The sequence below is a fragment of the Paramisgurnus dabryanus genome, chromosome 15, assembly GCF_030506205.2.
Source record: "Paramisgurnus dabryanus chromosome 15, PD_genome_1.1, whole genome shotgun sequence".
NCBI lineage: Eukaryota > Metazoa > Chordata > Actinopteri > Cypriniformes > Cobitidae > Paramisgurnus > Paramisgurnus dabryanus.
In genome coordinates this window covers 5,911,846-5,928,784 of record NC_133351.1, presented here as the reverse complement: position 1 = coordinate 5,928,784, position 16,939 = coordinate 5,911,846, and the positions used below count along the sequence as shown (strand labels likewise).

At 36.4% G+C, this 16,939-nt stretch overlaps 1 long non-coding RNA gene across 1 annotated transcript; it reads right to left on the bottom strand.

Annotated features, from left to right (window-relative positions):
* Positions 1-3,626: 3,626 nt before the first annotated feature.
* On the bottom strand, positions 3,627-4,093 carry LOC135733087 (uncharacterized). Its single transcript, XR_010526890.2, has 2 exons — positions 3,965-4,093; positions 3,627-3,759 (listed from the first exon to the last, which is right to left on the bottom strand). It is a non-coding gene; the product is annotated as an uncharacterized lncRNA (long non-coding RNA).
* Positions 4,094-16,939: the final 12,846 nt, after the last annotated feature.

Here is a 16,939-nt window from a genome sequence, read left to right as displayed (position 1 = left end):
GACACTTTGCATTTGTTTAGCATTACAGTTTAGCATTACATATCATTTAGCAAAGATTACAATTCTTAAACTGTGTTAATAAGTCAGAATGCATGAAATAACATTAAAGGGACACTCCCCTAGAGTTAAACACTTGATTTTTACCGTTTTGGAATCCATTCAGCTGATCTCCGGGTATGGCGGTAGTACTTTTAGCATAGCTTAGCATAATCCATTGAATCTGATTAGACCATTAGCATCACGCTAAAAAATAACCAAAGTTTTGATATTTTTCCTATTCAAAACTTGATTCTTCTGTAGTTATCAACAATTAAGGACTTTGCTGATGTAACATGGCTGCAGGAGGCGCAATGATATTATGCAGTGCTCGAAAATAGTCCCCTTAGTAACTTTCAATAGCAGGGGACTTTTTCAGCCATGTTACAGCAGCAAAGTCCTTGATTATTACGCCAGAATGAGAGTATAGTTCCTAGCCATATCTGCCTAGAAAATCAGAGCTTTTAATTTTCTGTCGGTCTTAGTACACAATGTAACTACAAAAGAGTCAAGTTTTAAAATAGGAAAAATATCGAAACTCTTTGGTTATTTTTGAACGCAATGCTAATGGTCTAATCAGATTCAATGGATTATGCTAAGCTATGCTAAAAGTGATACTGCCAGACCCAGCGATCGGCTGAATGCATTCCAAAACGGTAAAAAACAAATGTTTAACTTTAGGGGAGCTGGAAAATGAGAATATTTTCAAAAAAGGTGGAGTGTCCCTTTAACCCCCCCCCCCAACTTGAATGTAAAGTGGAAATGTATTTATTTACAACCTTTATTTTTAAGAGTGTACTCTTAGATACAACAACTCCAGTACTAGTAAGACCATCGGACATGCATATCAACAGAGTAAGTGAAGGTCATAGTGTTTGTAATTAGTATGAACATGACCTTAAACTAAACCTCAGCAGCTACAGGCTTTAATGAACTCATTTATCACTGCACGTTTCATGCTATTGGTGTCAGATCTGAGAAGAGTCTCATCCTTCATGATTTGTGGGAGGAACTGTCGTCTATTTCTGTTTTAACTGACAATGTTATATTAGACTTATTAGATGACTACCACATAACAGGCAGACAATATTTACACCCTATTTTTATATATCTTGGCAGCTGCTGGATCCAGATATTCACCACGATCATTTGTGTATGTTGGAAGCTTGTATGCGAGTTTGAAAACATGCAGGTGAAAGTGGCCCAAATGTGACCCATATCTGATTTTATTATGACAGTGTTAACAGCATAAATCAGATTTTTCCCAGGCAACTTTTATATGTGGTCTTGGATACATATCTTATGTATTGCAGTACGATTTCATTATGAACGGCCATGTTGCATTTCATCAGCAATTCCGCGCTAGGAGGCGGGAAAATTAAAATCACAATAGCACATTGCACATTAACTTTAAAATTGATGAACACATGCTAAAACGCATGCGCGGCACAAGCCATTGAAATGAATGGGTTTCATAGCGCAGCGCACACCGCGTCCTATGTGAAAGTCGCATAAGATTAAGCACTGAAAAATATCTTGGCTGAATTCACCAACACGTTCGGAAAAATTGTCAAAATGCTAGCTGTCACTGGGGCAGTAACCTTTAAAAGGGCCCTAATATGTACCATTAGGCACAGATATGTATACATTTGGTACCAATATGTATCTTTGAGGTACTATTATAAACCCTTCACGTGCGAAGGTGTACTTTTTAAAGGGTACCACCCCAGGTTTCTGTCTCCTCAGGGCACTTTGGGTAAGACCGACCACTGTTGTGAGATTTCCAGAGAAGGGCAACAGATTGTTTAACAGAAGAATAAAATGTAGATAATTTATTTTTTAGTCTAATTTAAAGCAAGGAGGTTATCCTTAATCTGTATGACGGAGAGCAAATAAGTTATATCATACTCTGTTATACCAAGGAAATTTCTGTGGTAATGAATTACCTTAACTGTGGCATTTTCAGATTTTGATGTTTACCTTTATAGTGACAAATGATTCTGTATTCCATATGTTAATTTATTACCATGTTCATACACTATATACACTGTGATATTTTTATTGCATGCAAATATGCATTGAAGAATCATTTATTACCATGTCCAAAAAACATAGTATCATAGTCATTTTCATAGTGTTTGTTTAATATAGTTATGTAGAACTTTAAAAGCTCAAAAGAACCAAAACGGCAGTGACCTCCAAAGTAAAGTGGTTTACAGATATTTGTGACCCTGGACCACAAAACCAATCAGAAGGGGGATTTTTTGAAATTGAGATTTATTTATCATTTATACACATCTGAACACTGAATACATATGACTGATATATGGATTGTAAGGACAATATTTGGCTGAGATACAACTATTTGAAAATCTGGAATCTGAGGGTGAAAAATATTGAGAAAATCACTTTTAAAGTTGTCAAAATGAAGTCCTTAGCAACACATATTACTAATCAGTGTTGGGAAAACAGTATTGCTACTTTTAAAAGTAATGCATTACAATATTAAGTTACTCCCCAAAAAAGTAACTCATTGCGTTACTTAGTTTCTTTTCATGGAAAGTAATGCTTAAGTTACTTTTGCGTTACGTTTTCATACGCTGAGGCTTGATCTCTTTCAGGCCTTGCAGGTGTTTTTTATGATCACAAAAATGTCGAGCTCGTAATATGTTCAGTTTAATTCAGTACGTTTTTTTATTTTTAAATTGAATGAATTAAACTGAATAGTAACTTGCATTACTTTTTAAAAAAGTAACTCAAATACTTATAGGTACATTTGTTACTTCAAAAAAGTAATATTATTACTTAATGCGCGTTACTTGTAATGCATAACCCCAACACTGTTACTAATGATAAATATTTTGGTAACACTTTATTTTACGACCCGCAAAGTACCGCGTAATTAAACCGAATTTACAGCGTACCTATTTGTAACAACAGAGTACCTCTAAAGTACGTACTTGTAGTTATAAGGGAATAATATTTTAAGTTTGGGGTAATAAGGGGGTAAGAATATATGGAAAATTATTCTCTAAGTATTTCATAACTACAGGGTACCTATTGTAATATTACGTGGTATGTATGACTTACGTCTATGGGTAATATGGTCTATGTGTAATATGTTTTTTTTTTTCATATTTGCTACTTACCTGATGAAGTGTTTTGTATAGCCTACAGTTGATGTCTACAAGCCACGTCGGCAAATAAAATATAACACACAATAAAGATAATAGCAACTTGTAACTCTTTGATCTGTATATGTATACAGGAGTTACCAGGTAACTCTTATATTTGCGGGCTGTAAATTGAAGTGGGGCTTATTCCCCGATTGTTCTGTGTATGTACCAGGTAACTCTTATATTTGCGGGCTGTAAATTGAAGTGGGGCTTATTCCCCGCTTGTTCTGTGTATGTACCAGGTAACTCTCATATTTGCGGGCTGTAAACTAAAGTGGTGCTTTGTTCACCTCTTGTTATTAAATGTTATAGGGTAAATACCATAAACATACAGAATATTGTTATTTTTATTTTAAAACAACTTATTTCAAAACATCTTTAAAACAATAACACTATAATTAAGCCAACACTTAATGTTTATTATCACATAACTTTTATTTAAAATAAAAAGTCATGACAATTTTTCATTGTTTTTGCGGCTTGGCTTCCTCTGTTGGTGTTCTTGTCCACTCGGATGATGAGTTGATGTCGTCTCACAAATGCTGTTCTGCATTACATATAAAAAACATAAATGAAAGCCTTCAGTAAATGTTTCTTCACTGTGCCTTGACAGAAACAGAGTTTTCTAAGCCAGTTACGTTTATAAATTTTAGGCTTACTTATGTGCTAGCTAACCTGCTACCGTTAGCTAGCAACTTTCTTGAAAAACATTGTTTGAAATGCGTGAGTCATGTATTAACAAAACCAGTCACCTTATCCAGCATGCGGATCCTGCTAACATCACTCGCAGCTGTACTCCACAGTGTAGAACGTTTTTAAAACCTCTTAAAAAAATTTCACCTCAGGATCGCGTTCCAGCAAACCTCCTGCAGACGGCCGCGCGTTCTACACCTGCGCAGTAGCCTACGCATGTAGTCGTCTTTTGCTTTAGCGGGAGCTGATATGCTTCATTCTGGTTTGCCATTGCATAAATTATATTTGGCTAAAATACTTTACAGTAAATAAATTGCAAAGCACCACTTCAAATATGTCCGCAAATGTAGGAGTTTCCTGGTTAATAGGGAATAAGTTGCTATTTTTATTGTACTTACCTTAAAAAAAAGATAACCACATTAAATCAGCTTGACTTTTGTTATTAAAAGCAAGTAATATAGGCTACTAAAATAAAAGTGATATGCTGTTATATTTATTTGCCGATGTGGCTCGTAGACATTGACTGTATACAACATTCAGTAGTCAATATGAAAAATTCACAATAAAAAATAAATAAAACATAATTTCCCCATAGACTTGACTAAGTCATACATACCACGTAATATTACAATAGGTACCCTGTTGTTATAAAATACTTAGAGTATAAATAATTTATAATTCTTCATATTCTTACCCCCTTATTACCCCAAACTTAAAATATTATTCCCTTATACCTACAGGTTACCTACCCTGTTGTTACAAATAGGTACGCTGTAAATTCGGTTTAATTACGCGGTACTTTGCGGGTCGTAAAATAAAGTGTTACCAATATTTTTTATATATTTACGGTAGGAAATTTACAAAATATCTTCATGGAACAAGATTAATATCCTTATGATTTTTGGCATTGAAAAATTGACAAATTTGACTCACACAATGTATTATTGGCTGTTGCTACCCGACTGGTTTTGTGGTCCAGTGTCACACTTTTGTTTGAAAATGCAAATGCATTGTTATAGACACTGTTCTTGTAATTACTGAACTCCATTAGTTCTAAAACATTTTGCAGAAATGTGTAAACAATAGTCATTTAATAACATTTTACGATGGATTTAAAACATGGCTTCAGAGTCGGATTTATTTTTACTTGACTTCTGTTTTCTGTTTGTGGAATTAGTAGCTTTGCCTAAATGGTGTTTTTCTCCGCGACACAGCCGAGCTTCATCATTGTGGTCCACCAGTGGAGAATCACTGAAAGCTCTTGTTCTGCACACACCCGATGTGGCTTTCAGCTCTGCCTCAAAAAGGATTTGGACAAAAATAATCCCATTCTGCCAGACTGTAATGATATGCTTCAGAAACCAGCGTACCAGCGGCGTCCAAAACCCCAAATAAACACCAGACTTCCCCAAATCCCGGCCAAGATGCATAAGAGGATTCTTATTGGATACAAGGTTGTATATTAACTTAGGAAAATGACCAAAGGCTATGGCATGTCTGCAGTTTACCATGACGATCAGGAATTAGCTTCAGGTGGTTAACTTATCAGTCATATAAAATGTCATAAAGTGCATTTCCAGACATTCCAGGAAATGTGGGTAATTTCAACAATCTCTCAACAAACCATATCACAAATCCTTGGAAGTCTTTTTTCCAACTTATGAACTAGAAATACAAAAAACTTTGATGCAAAATCATCCAATAGTAAATGCTATTGGTCGTATTTGAGGAAACTGGAAAACAACCTGTACTGTTGTGTGGGCTATGCAGATTCGATCTGCTGTACTTGTTTGACCTTTAAGTTTTTTATCTCTCAGACCCACTGAACATCATTATTCAAAAGAATACTTTCCATGTGAAAGCTCATTTTCATACTGTCTGTATAGGGTATCGTTGTTCATAAGAATTTGAATTAGAAACAATCTATTTGTTGCAGTTTCTTGGGGAATGGTAGGCATATTCATAACATCTGCTGTGAAATTGGAAAAAGATGCTTTTTGTTTAGATGCAGATTTCTTCTGTGGTTTTCCCTACTTCAGTTTAACCTCAGGCCTAAAATTACACATGAGCTGGTGCATATTAACATGCATAACATTGAGCAAACCATGCCAACATTAACAGAACAGAACCACATTCAAGGGTGGTCTTTCATAAAAGACCTCATGAAATGTCTCGTATTCATCAGTTATTATAAACCTCAAAAGTTGAGAGATCATGCTGAGAGAGTGTTATGAAGTCCTTGGGATCAAGACAAATCCTTTGTAGCTGTTTTGCTTCATTCATTGTTCAATTATTAGTGACCCAAAAACGAAGACTTTGGTGGTATCTGTTCACCACCTTGATCTTTGGACAGATTTAGCGGAGAGCAGAGAATTTTATGTGAGATTGCTAATTTAAAGGGACAGCAAAATGAAATTTGGTCCTTGTTGACTTATCTTTGTTGTCATGGTTACACGTCCTAGTGGTTAGAGCATCGGGCTTATAACTCGAGAGTTGCCAGTTTGCGGACTCCATTGTTACTGATTCTATGTGGAAGTTTAACGAAAGTTATCTTAGTTTAACGAAACCATCAAAGGAGATGTTAGGCATAATATTATTGGCCAATTCAGCATACTTTGTGCAATATAGTTCGTGTTGGCTCTCATCGATTACATTCACTGACCTAAATGACTGGATTGTGCATAAAACGTTAACCTAACAGCGGGAGGTGATGCCAAAGTGGGAATGCCCAATCTACAGAGGGCGTCATTGTCATTGGCATTTGCCTCCACACATGCAGAAGTGACCTTTCTCTTTAATTATATCCACAGCAGACTAGCTAGATAGAAAAGATGCTCAACCTTGGAAAGACATTCACAAATGTATTGTTTTTAATCGTTTTAGCGTTCAACTGTGAGGTAAAATTGAGTTCCCTGCAGAAGCAATCAATCAGACATAATGGATATGAGGAGATACTCACACCTCCAGAGACGCAGTGGTGAAATTCTTCACCCTTTATCCTCCAGCCTTGAGGAAGACCATACAGGAAAACAGCGGTCGTTCTCCAATTCAAGGTAAACATTGAGGCTTCCATACAAAATATGATCTGCAGGACTGTCTGCAAATCAGTTTATTTCGAATATTTGCTGTGGCGATGATCTGTATGGTCAGCATCTGCATGAGGCCAAGAAACTCAATCAACAACTGTAAGTAGTTGTTAAAGTGAAAATACTGAATGGAAAACTGAAGATTTGTCAATCATAATAATTTACTGCGGTGCTGAACACACAAAATGCATTTGGCAAGAATGTTTATGTAACATGCAACTTATGTCTCTCCATGTCTGTGGCAAGTAATTCTGATCTAATGAAGCACCTCACATCGTAAAATGCTGACACAGAATTAGTAAACGCAATTGTTTCCCTGTTTATTAGTTACTTTCAGGGGCAGACTGGCCATCTGGAGCACCGGGATATTTCCCAGTGGCCTGGCGGTCGTTCTGGCCTGCTGTGCAGTCAGCTCAGGTTGTTGTAATATGGGCAGAACCTTGGGATGGAGTCAAATTCCCGGCCTGAATTCTTGTCCCAGTCCACCCTTGGTTACTTTTATAATGATGTAAAAGGTAAAAAGTAACTAGTAACTATAACTTAATTACTACAGTGACTACTTTCTTAAAGGGGGGGTTTAATGGTATTTCAAGCATTCTGACTTATTAACACAGTTATAGAGTTGTTTCCTCATGCTAAACGTAGGCAAAGTGTCAAAAATGCAGTTGGGCGTGTTTCAGAGTATTTCTGTGCCGAATGCACTTCGCCAGGGTTCGTACAAGTTTCGGCTAATTTTTTTCGATTACGGTTCTAACTGACGTTTCATGGGTTTTCGGTACGTATCACTTCTTTATATGGGCTTCCGCCGGAAAACTTCCCCCGGAAAACCCCGCCCAGCCGTCAGTCAGCGGGAGACGCTAGAGCTTGCTAACAGCTTATCACGCCACTCAGCCTTGTTTAATTTCAAAAGTCAACAATGGCACAACAAGAAGTGTGTTTTTGGATGTAAGGAGAAGACATCCAGCCTTATGGAAACAATGGATATAGTTTATTATCCGGATTAGCAGCTGAGTTTTGCGTGTGTGTTTGATGCGGTGGATTTTCATGACGAGTTACACGTGGTAAGTAAGACTTCTGTCTTATGTTGGAAATAGGCGCGTGTATATTATATAAATGACACAAACGTGTAGTGAATCATAAGTTAAAACAGTGTTGTATAGTGTTGCATGACTCGTACTCGCTCCTCCCGTGTTATAACTCCTCCTTCTTCATTTTTTCATACGTTATCGGAAAGATTCGGTAAAGCTAATCTTTCTTTTATAAATCTGATTAAACTAAAGACTCTTCAGAGATATAAAGGATGTCATACTACTCCATAGGTACTCCAGATTAATATCAGAAATGCAGAAACAGCGTGTGTTACGTGAGCTTTAAAGTTACGTTCCCAACACTGCAGCTGATCTGTAGGCGTTTCAGCAAACAGGCACCTTAGCTCCACCCACGCTCCACCAATACACTGTAAAAAATATGGACGTAGTGTCTGTGACGTCACCCATAAGTTTGTGAAGAGCTTTTTTTAAGCCAATCCACCTGTTTCTCGGACGCGAAAGTAAGTGATGTGACGTATTTCCTCTCCGGTCCGAGACTTCCGTTTTAATTGCCAGCCGGTAGAGGGGTGTAGTGGGAGCACGCATAAAACATGATTTAAACAGTTAATATTTACTACGCCTGCCATGTATGAACCAGTGTGAGGATAAAATTAAGTGGCTTAATACATGAAGATATATTCAATCATTTTGTGTTGTTGATCGGAGGTGACGGCTCTTCAAAGAGCAAATATAAAAGCACAGAGACATACCAGTATCTTTACAATGGGAAAGTCAGTCGAGTGTTTGTACATGGAATTTACCAAGACTTCGTGTTTTTAACTTTTCAGGGGATGGTTTAACATGTCACAACTGTCCCTCTGGTGTGAGCTTTTTTTAAACGGCAATTTTTAATGGACTTGTTTATTGCGACACGTCGAGCTTCACGCGGTCCGACACAGTCAGCAGTATCATACATTGTAAGTTATTTGAACAAAGCATTATTATAAACATATTAAACTACTACATGTATTGAGTATTGTTTTCGTTTTATGAAAATGTTACGCAAGTGGAGACATGAGCTTATGAAATTATTTGCTTACTTTTTAAAGTATTTGCTTTTTGATTTAAAACATAACAAAAGTACACGCAAACACATTACAAACTATTTTAAACATTAACTAAGCAGATTATGTCATATATATTCTGTACTGTAATCGCATTTTTGTAATAATATATAGTTGAAGAATAAATAAATCAGCTAAATCAGCATAATTTTATCAGCATAATATTAGTTTATTTATTTATTTATTGTTTACTGGTAGTTTCGATGAAAGATTTTGGATGGATTTGTAAATACAGATCATGATTGCATGTTCTCCACACATTCAGCTCTTGTGCATTGGGTTAAAACAAATGGTTTGTAGAGATTTACTGCGTTTGTATTAGCTATTATGGCAACCCCTAACTGCACAAATTATGTCGGTCTTCTTGGATTTCATAATAAACATTAAACAGCCAGTCAAAACGGCTCACCGGAAGTCATTAACCGGAAAGCTCAAAGATGGCGGCGCCGCATTTACGTGAAGAAACAGGTGGATAGTCGCGGATACTTGTGTATAACCGAAAATGGTTAAAGAGGTGGGACGTGGGTGAAGCCGGGGAAAAGTGGGGAAAAGTCCCTTTTGGAGCGGCTAGTACTGTAGATGAATTGCAGTTTAAGTCACTTCCGTATTGGCTTCATCAGATAGATCAGAAGGTTGCCCCTCGGTTCCACCTCTTTTTTGATTATCTAGGAATAATGAGCTGCCAAGATGGGATTTACTTTGGGATTCAAAAATGCTATTTAGAAACCTACGGGTGACGTCACGGAGACTACCCCATGTTTTATACAGCCTATGTTTGACATAAAGGTTCTTTGAGGAGCCAAAAGTGGATCTTCTATGCATCTCTGTGAATTTACTTCTTGGTCACATTTGGACTATGCTTTAGTTTCCATATAAGTGTATAACTCTCAATGTTTCCCGCAGAAAATTTGTTAGTAAAGGTGGTAGGATTGGGGGGTGGGCGGGGCAGAGGACGTGGCAATCAAAGGGGTGGGGCTTATGCGTCATGATGAAAATTAAAATATTTTAATTTAAAACACTCTTAATTTTGACAGAAAATGAACACATACTAGATTATAAATAAATTAAATGTTTTAACCTCTAACGGGAATAGGGTTAATAAACACAAACTAAAGCAGATGTTGTAGAACGTCTGGCGAACAATGATAGATGGCGCAAAAATGGTAAAAACTGATTATTTCCTACTATTAATTACATTATCTTAAAGAAGTGTAACTACTGTAGCATGTAAACAATGCACATAAAAAAGTGAGCAAGAGCGCTCAACAATTAATCAACAGGCACGTGAAACCTTGCTAACAGGTTGCTCAAACAACAAAAATCACCAGCTAACTTACTTTAAATTCGCAAGAACTATAGACTAATTCAATAACAGGCTTAAATAAACCCAAAACATAAGTCCACTTACAGTTCTCACGGACACGTGTTTTATCAACTGGCTATCCTCCAGACATGATGGACCACGTCTTTCTCTCATTTCGGCCTTGTGGGCGCGTGCACGCTCGCTGTATGAAGCGCGTCCACGCTATTCTCCGAGATGTTTTATCAACTGGCTAGTTATCCTCCAGACAGTGACGGTCCGGACCACGTCTTTATCATTTCAATCGTGTGGCGCGCGTCCTCGCTATTCTCTGAGATTCTCAGCAAATTATATTTTTTTTGGACGACCTAGTTAAAGCAGTAGGGTTTCCAAGCTTAGGTGGCCCGCCCGAACTGAAATGTGCTGTGGGAAACCCTGACTCTGTATGTCATCAATTGTGTGTTTTGATTCTGTTTTCATTTCCTGTAAGAAAAAGTGAAAATCTACAGAGAACGCAAACAATTTACATGTGTTTACTCTAATATAAAGAAAGGGCTCTCTAAAAGTTTTCATGGAGCTGTGTGGTTCCATAAAGAAGTGGTAACCAATAGAATTTTAATTCAATAGAATACTGCTATTTTTGAGAACCTTTACTTTCTGAAGAACCTTCTGTTCTAGAGACCATTAAAAGCATAAAAAATAAATAGTTTCTTTAAAAACCTTTGACCGAAAGATTCCTCTGTAAACCAAAAATGGTTCTTCTGTGGCACTGCTGAGAAGAACCCTTTCAGCACCTGTATTTTAAACTGTGTACTCAACAATGTCCAAATCTGCTGACTTATTTACTTATTGAAGGAATGTCACACAATTTGCTATCAGTTTTCTATATGAACAATGAGTCCTGAGAGGCACAATTTCTGAAGAGAGAAGCGTGACAGGATGTCCTTCAGCAGATGAGGTTTTATTCACCCTGAACACCCAGATGTGTTTGTCAAGGACTCTGGCATGTCTAATTACAAAAGCAATTCCATCAACGACCTCAGAGTAGTCATGCTGGAGTCCTGACATTTCATTTTACAAAGTCATATTGTAAAAATGCTGAAGTATCGATTTCAGTCTTTCAACTCAGAGAGGCTGTCACTTCTCTTGAATGATGAGAAGCAGCATTTTATTTACAGTATTTGTGTTTCAAATTGGTTGAATGCAAACCTATAACGTTGTTTAACGGTTAATGTATATCTTCTCTTCAAAACTGTTAACATGCTAATTGACAACATGAATTAACAACATTATGTATGATGAATACAACTCTGGGATTTGGGTTCATGTTTCTTTTTAATAATGCATTCAACTTCAGGACTAATAAGCTGATTTTTATGTATTATCCTTTATTAAACAGATCATGAATTATGATTGGAGCTCTAGAGATTTGGATTAAAACGACATGCAATGCAAGCCTTGAACAAAATTAATCACATTCCTTTTGCATTTTTGTTTATTAAATAGTTTGGTTAAAGGCGGGGTGCATGATCTCTGAAAGCCAATGTTGACATTTGAAATCACCTAAACAAACACGCCCCTAACCCAATAGAATCCGGACCTTCTTTTGATAGACCCGCCCCACACATTTGCAACCCAGGGAATGATGTCGGTTAGTAGACACGCCCCTTACTGCTGATTGGCTACAAGTGTGTTTTGGTAAACACGGGACTCCAATTTCCAATGTGTTTTTAAAAAATTGTGAACCTTGCCTTTAAGTTGTTAATCTGTTGTGCTATGGTGTATTTTTTTATTTCATTTGTGCTTGACTAAACACATGGCTGTATTTGTTACTATCGAGCCAGATTGTTTAATGTTAAGGATACATCAATGTACAGCAAAGCCTATAAAATCAAAACCTCTGATTGACAGAAATTAAATATATATCTCTGAAGATCGGAAGATCCTATTAAACTTTGATCAAAGGCTATGCCATTTTCTGCTTCACTTTCTCACTTGACAGATGTCATCCTGCAAAAAGGTAGATCAATGAAGGGATCAAGGTTTGAGACTGTGGATCGGAGTGGTGTTCGGCTTCTCGAGAGAGAAACCATATAAATCCCTCAAATCTATTTTGGTCCTGGTCCTGTGCTCGATTATGCTAAGCTATGCTAAAAGTGGTACCGCCAGACCCAGAGATCAGCTGAATGGATTCCAAAACAGTAAAAAATCAAATCTTTAACTCTAGGGAAGCTAGAGAATGAGCCTATTTTCAAAAAAAGTGGAGTGTCCCTTAAATTTGCAGTACTGATGTAGTCTCTGCCTGCATAAAGACTCATTTGCACCTGTTGCAGGGCTCCATTACATGCACCAGCATCTGGTTCAAATATTTAATTCTGACTTTGATCACTGCGTTTATTCAAAGTCTTGATATAAAGCCCAGCTCAACTTCAAGAGGCCTGCGGCAGTCAATAACCATGTGTTGACAACTGAGTGGCTCTGGATTAAACTTGTTAGACACAATTGCAATCATTCACTATAAAAATGTAATCAAAGACAAACTTGGAGACATCTGAAGCTCCAGAAGGGAGTTGTGGACGTTGCCAACAGGTGCGTTTAAATTCAAAGCAGTCGTTGTTGGACACGGTTATTCAACACAACGAGACATATGAACCACAAATATGTCATTATGTTAGAGTAGATGTTTACCCGTATTTATTTTAAAAAGCTCTTATTTTCACAGACAACTAGGATACTACCTATGAAGATTGTGGGTGTATGAAAATACTGTTACGTTTGAGTACTATGCATTTTGCTTAGCAATACTGTATCGATTCTAAAAATAACACTATGTTGATCATTTTAAACACAAATCATACAAGATTCATGCCAGTTGTTTCATTATCTCTAAACTTAAAGGCGGGGTGCATGATTTTTGAAAAACACTTTGGAATCAGCAGTAAGGGGGCACATCATTGCGGGATTGCATATGCGTGAGGCGGGTCCATCAAAAGAAGGTCCTGATTCTATTGGGTTAGGGGCCTGTTTGTTTAGGTGATTTCAAATGTCAACATTGGCTTTCAGAGATCATGCACCCTGCCTTTAAACAGTGACAGGAAGTCCAAAAAAGGAATATCCCAACATATATCGCATGGTGTCACAGTATTGCAATGTATTGGAACGTACCGCATTGCAACCCATGTATTGTGATACGTATCGTATCGCAAGATTCTTGCCGATACACAGCCTTAATGAAGATAGTAGACAGATCCAGAGCTTAGCTCTCACAGGTCAGGTGTGATTTTTCATGAGACTTATTTCAGGGAGAGATAAAACTTAATTTCATAGCAGTGCCAGTGTGTATGAAACAGAGGCTAAGCTATCACTCAGCCATTCTTTAATTTCCCTAAATATCAGCTGAGAACTAAAGGTCATGCTGTATAGGGTTCATACATCGTTTACTGTATTTTTAAAGGTGCCATAGAATAAAAAAACTGTGTTTACCTAGGCATGGATGAATAATAAGAGCCCATATGGTAATGACATATCATGATCCTCAAACGCGTTTGTTTCCTCATTTTTATGTAAACCTTGTGCATGCAAAAGACTCAAAATAACACAGACTGTGATGTCACAGTGGAGATGTACGCACCAACATTAAATGACACATGAAATTAATTACAAAGTTGTTAAAAGGTTTCCTAATGTGAGCTACTGGCATGAGCCTCAGAGCAGAGTTCAATATTATTATTCATGTCCCTTCCAAATAGGGCAGAAATAGACCATTTCATTCAAACTACAAATCCTAGGGTTGTAAATGGACGTGTATGTAAATGTAAAAACGTTTCTGGATAATTTTGGCACTTAATAAAGTTAAATAACTTTTATGTAAATATCAAAGAACAATTAAAAAAATATTTCAATGCATTTTTTGGCACCTTTAAGCACTGCAAAAAATTACTTTTTTACTTAGTGTTTTAGACTTGTTTTCAGTAAAAATATCTAAAAATTAAGATGTATTTTCTTGATGAGCAAAATGACCTAGGAAAATAAGTGTAGTTTTTAGACAAAAAAATAAAAAAATAAATAAAATTTAAGCGAATTTGTGCTTAAAACAAGCAAAAAAAGCTGCCAATAGAATAAGAAAACACTTTACAAAACACTTAATTCAAGATTTTTTTCTTATTCCATTGGCAGATTTTTTGCTTGTTTTTAAGCACAAATTTGCTTACATTTTATATTTTATACTTATTTTCCTAGGTCATTTTGCTCATCAAGAAAATACATCTTAATTTAAGAATTTTTTGGTATTTTTTCAGTGCAAAAAATGACTTTCAAGAAAAATAATACTAAATAAAGTATTTTTGTCTCATTTTCAGTAGAAATATCTCAAAATTCTTAAATTAAGATGGTAAAACGACCCAAGAAAATAAGTTTAGTTTTTAGACCAAAAATATCAAATTTAAGTGATTTTTTTGCATAAAATAAGCAAAAAAATCTGCCAATGGGGAACGCAAATTTTTCTTGAATTTTTTTTAAATTTAGTGTTTAAGAAAAATGTTCAAGATTTTTTTGCTTACCCCATCGGCAGATTTTTTTTTTTTGCTTGTTTTATCCACAAAATCACTTAGATTTTATATTTTTGGTCTAAAAACTAGACTTATTTTCTTGGGTCGTTTTGCTCATCAAGAAAAAGCATCTAAGAATTTAAGAATTTTTAGATATTTTTACTGTAAACAAGACAAAAATACTAAGAATTTTTTTCTTGAAAATCATTTTTTGCAGTGCAGTGCTCATTGTGCTGTTGTTTATTAGAATAAGTGAAAACATTCAAAGTATTGCACTTCATTTGTTTTAGCATACTAAGATAGCAAAATGCATAAACCATAAAATGCAATTAAATGTGTTTTCTTTCTTATAAATGCAAGTTTTGTTACTTTTAAGTGGCTTTACTAATCTAGTTTGTTAGACTAAGATGCTGCCAATCGATAATGACATTTGTTGTTTATTGTTTTCATTATTATTATTATCATCATTTTTATCGATTTGTTGTTGCCGCCCACGTGTAATGCATTTTTAAGCAGTACGAGCCCTTTGTCTTTTTACTGCAGGCTTACAGAGCAGCGCAAACGTTTCAGATGAACAGTTGGAGCAGTCGACTGTAGATACCGCTGAGGATTTTGGGACCTAAATAAGTGAGTGTATTTACATTTGGCCCATGCACACTGTTAGCATTCCAGAGTTCTTGGGAGCCTCGGGATCTAATAATTCTTTCCCGGTAGACTTTTCACAGTGGATGATAAAACAACGTGTAATATTTCAAATCCACAGGCCCTTTAAGCTGCCAAGGAAACACAATCTTTACAAAATAGAAAGTGTCTCCTGATGCAAATAACAAACGCAAATCACTCTGTCCTGTTTATCATACTTCACTATTTTTAGTGTATGGTGAATCAACTCCTGACAGATGTATCGTCTGCACTTTAATTATGATTCAGGCTTCAACCCAAACTCATTAAAACATGTTGAATAACAAAGTACAGGTTGTCTGAGATCATTTGTCCACCAGACAACAAAATGCTGTATTCCAGATGAGCCGTATAAATTGCGGCATAATAAATGGAAAGCCAGCTGCCTCACGCGTGAAAGATTTATCTCGGATGCTCTCGGTGATCATTGTTCTCGCTCACTGGATGTAAATTGATGGGTCATTGAAGACCAATAAAAGACAATTTTTTTGCCCCAGGTGCTTCTGATCACAACAGATGGTGAATGAGTACAGTTACTGTACGTGTAGTGCTCATAATAGATTTGACATTGCCTGTTTCACACAATTCATGCACTTCAGAGTTGATGTGACTGCTTTTTGTAAATGAATTACTTCTTTGTAGGTTTGTTCCTAACATCCCCACCATCTCAACTCAGCAACATCGTCTCAACCAATAGCATAAGATTGTTTTATTTTGTGAGAAAAGGCAGGCAAATATTTTATTTGGAAAAACCCACAAAAGCCCTTTATTAGAAAAAAAGGTCATTACTTTTACAGTTTCATGATTTGGAGATGCTAATGGTCCAGAAATCGCACACTTCAGTAGTTTGAATATATACATTATGCATATAACGTTGTCGTATTATAAATGTATAATATGTGGTGCTTCAGGCATATACAAAAGCATCATTAGTAGGGATGTCCCGATCAGGTTTTTTTGCCCTCGAGTCCAAGTCATTTGATTTTGAATATCTGCCGATACAGAGTCCCGATCCGATACTTCTATAATACATAAAAAAAAGAATAAAGAAGAGCGAAAAAACAGAACCAGTCCAGGATGTTCCTTATGTCATGCCGCACGCATTGCTGTTTCTGTGTGGAGTCAAAAGAGTCTAACTCAGTCTGTGCCAGCGCATAACTACAGATGTGTTAAAAAATAATGAATATATACTATATATGTTCAGGGGTTAAATTGGGGTTTGTTTTGTGGGGATGTTCTGTTAGGAGAGAAGGGTTCGAGGGGTAACA